The sequence below is a fragment of the Heloderma suspectum genome, chromosome 3, assembly GCF_057233095.1.
Source record: "Heloderma suspectum isolate Gila_16-S chromosome 3, 16-S_ref, whole genome shotgun sequence".
NCBI classification, from domain to species: domain Eukaryota; kingdom Metazoa; phylum Chordata; class Lepidosauria; order Squamata; family Helodermatidae; genus Heloderma; species Heloderma suspectum.
Window position 1 is genome coordinate 42,014,085 of NC_139460.1, and position 3,518 is coordinate 42,017,602.

General features: G+C 47.8%; 1 pseudogene; it reads right to left on the reverse strand.

Annotated features, from left to right (window-relative positions):
- Positions 1 to 2,783: 2,783 nt before the first annotated feature.
- On the reverse strand, positions 2,784 to 3,518 carry LOC146349599 (uncharacterized; annotated as a pseudogene).

A 3,518-nucleotide genomic window follows, 5' to 3' on the forward strand; every position in this document is an offset into this window, starting at 1 on the left:
GGCGAAAAATAGGGAACGCAAATGGCAGCCGCCGTAGCCGCCGCCATTTGCGTATGCCATTTTTTTGGGGGGGGGTTGCCGTGATAGGTTATGTAAATACTTACGTAGCCTATCACGGCAGCCTGGCTGGACGCAAATGGTGGCCGCTACAGTGGCTGCCATTTGTGTCCGCAGCAGCCCGTCTGCGGCCGGAAATCTGGCTGTGGACGGCCCTGGCCGGCTGCTCCACGGAGCCGCTGCAGAGCGGAGCCAGCCGGGCAGGATTCCAGGGGGGAGGACCGGATCGCCTCCCCCCACACCGCGAAAAATTCCGCGAAAAGGTAAGTGAGTTTCGTACATCCCTAACCTGGAATTATGGGTTAACTATGGGTTGTTAACCACCACGAACAACCCAGGAAGAGAACCCATGGTTTGTTGCTGGACTGTGAATTCTAGGTTGTTTTAACTATGGGTTGTTTCACCAGGCTATAGAGTGCTGCCTCTGTAGTAAAAAGCAAAAACAAAAACAGCCACTCTACATGCCAGTGCTACAGTGCCTCAAAAGATTTGAGATACAGAAAGGGGCAAACAAAGGTGTTGGAAACAAACAACCCAGGAATTAAAAAAAACAACCTGCACTTTGTGCAATCGTCTGGCAGATAAATCATGGGTAAAGTCTGGGGAAGGCAACAACCCATACTCTGGGTTGTTGTTACATGTAAACTAGATTACTGTGTTATCACAAAGACCAGCTAAGCAAGTTGTGCAGGAAGATAAACTGGGGTGTGGGGTGGGGGATTGAGAGGTGGGGCTATGGAAAATGGTCACTGGAGGAAGCATTTATCATTAAAACAATGGAAAAAGTGGGAGACCACGGGAATACATGGCAATTATGCCCTGCATTCACACCGACCTTGCTTCAGACAAAAGGTCTATACTATCTAAAGGCAGATCTATCCTGTGTCTTGGGGTGTTCAGTACCCCAGTTCTAACAGGGAGCCTCACCATGAGGCAGAGTGTACTAGCAACTGCCTCATTAGGCAGATTTCAGGCACAAATTATCATAGTCAAATCAATATTTGGATTCTCTTCATTAGGTTCCAAAATGTCTTGAGACAACTAAGCATTTGGAAGTAAGAACCTGTTGGTCTGAATGGAACCTACTTCCACATGCAAGGGTATGTAGGATTGCACCCTAAAGCAACTAACACAGGGCAACTTCACATACTCAGGGAGAAAATGCAGGTTGCTTACCTGTAACTGTAGTTCTTCAAGGGGTCTTCTCTGCATTCACACATATGGGCTCTGCACTTGCACACAGCCTCGAATTGGGAAACTTCTAAAGCTAAGGAATTTTGGCAGGAACCCCTCCCCACTGTCCAGCGTACGTATCCTTAGTGGGTTCCCACCTCTTCCCTCAGTTCCTTGAGACCGACACCGTGGCCTCGTAAACAAGAAAATGAACACTTCAGTACCAAATATTGAACTCGAGTATGACACCAAAGTGGGGACAGTGGGTGGGTTGTGTGAATGCACAGGTGACCACTCAAAGAACTACAGTTACAGGTAAGCAACCTGCATTTCTTCTTCGTGGTCTCTGTGCATCACACATATGGGCGAGTAGCAAGCTAACTTACACAGGAGGTGGGTTGGTGTCCCATTACAGTAGAGATGACAGGAGAGCATGACCAAAACACAGTCTGTTCTCGCCCGAGAGTCCAACTTGTAATGCTTGACAAAGGTGGATGGCGTCAACCATGTGGCTGCACAACACAGTTCAGGAATAAGAACCCCTTTGTTGAATGTGACGGACATCGCTATGAGTAGAGTGAGCGCTAACTGGGGTAGACAGCTTGAGTCTCATATGAGAACTCAATGGTCTTAACAATCCAGGACACCAGGCGCTGAGTGGACAGAGGCTGGCCCTTCCTCCTGCTGCCATAACAAATGAAAAGGCGAGGTGATAAACGAACTTGTTCACTCCTTGCTTTGTAAAATGCAAGAGCACAACGCACATTGAGTGTGTGTAATGTTGACTCTGAAGGTGTATTCCAAAGAAAGCAGGTCCGGAATCCAATGAAACTCGGAAACAACCTTAGGCAGAAAAACAGGATCAGGACACAGCACCACTTTATCATGATGAAATCAAGATAATGCGCCTGATCTTGTCTGATCTTGGAAGCTAAGCAGGGTCAGCCCTGGTTAGTACTTGGATGGGAGACTGCTTGGGAATCAGGCTTCCTGCACTTAGCAGAGGGTTGGACTCGATGGTCTTGTAGGCCCCTTCCAACCCTATGATTCTGTGATATGGCTGATCAATTCTAAGCGCACAAAGCTCACTAGCCCGACGTGCAGATGTTATGGCTAGTAGAAATGCCACCTTCCAGGAAAGGAGGTGTAACTCCACAGTAGTGAGAGGCTCAAATGGTTTCGATGAAAGTGCTTTTAGTACAACAGAAAGGCTCCAGGTAGGTACCAATGATTGATACGGGGTGCTAAATTGCTTATCCCCTTTTAAAACCTTTTGGAAATTGGATGCAAAAAAACTGAAAAACCCTCACCAGGAGGGGGAAAAACCAAAACAGCTGACAGGTAAACCTTGAGGGAGGACAGTTTAAGTCCCCTCTCAAAAAGTGAAAGGAAAAATTCGAGATTATGAATTGAGCATCCCCTGGGGTGGAAAGATTGCTGATGAGCAAATGTCACAAATTTATCCCACTTCCTTGAATAGTACTGTTGCGTGGAGGGTCTACGCACAGTGTCTAGTATTATTTGTACCGCATCCGGGGCTACAGGATAGTCCATCATTGGATTCTCCATGCTGTCATGTGGAGAATCAATAAGTCTGGGCGTCGAATCCAACTTCCCTCCCTAGATAGGAGAGACGGAGTCATTGGGAGCTGTTGATACTGGCCCTGCGCCATCCACATTAGCAGAGCAAACCAGGGCTGGCGCAGCCACCAAGGTGTTACCAGGATGCAGTCGGTACTGTTCATTGCGATCTTCGCCAAGACCTTGGTTATTAATGGAAATGGCGGGAAAATGTACAACAGAGTCCTGTCCCATCGAAAAACAAAGGAATCTCCCAATGAGCCCGGACCCTGTCCCTCTCTTGTGTAAAAACAGTAGCAGACAGCATTGCTCGCAGTGGCAAATAAGCTGATCTCTGTCATTCCCCAATGCCTGAAGAGGTTGGTTAGAACTGACCTGTCCATCTCCCATTCATGGGATGTCTGCATTGTCCAACTAAGCTGATCTGCCAGAACACTGTCCACGCCTGCGACATGAGTTGCCATTAAATATATCTGTCAAGGTATGCACCATTTGAAAATCCTGAGCATAAGGGCTAACCATGGAAGGGACCTGGTACCTCCTTGCTTGTTCAAATACACAATCACCATCATACTGTCAGATGTCACCTGGACCTGCCTGATTGTCAGGTCCAGTTCGAAGGCCTGAAGTGCCTTGTCTACTGCCCTCAGTTCTAGAACGTTTATGTGTTGAGTGGCTTCGCTGGTGGACCATCTGCCATGCACCAT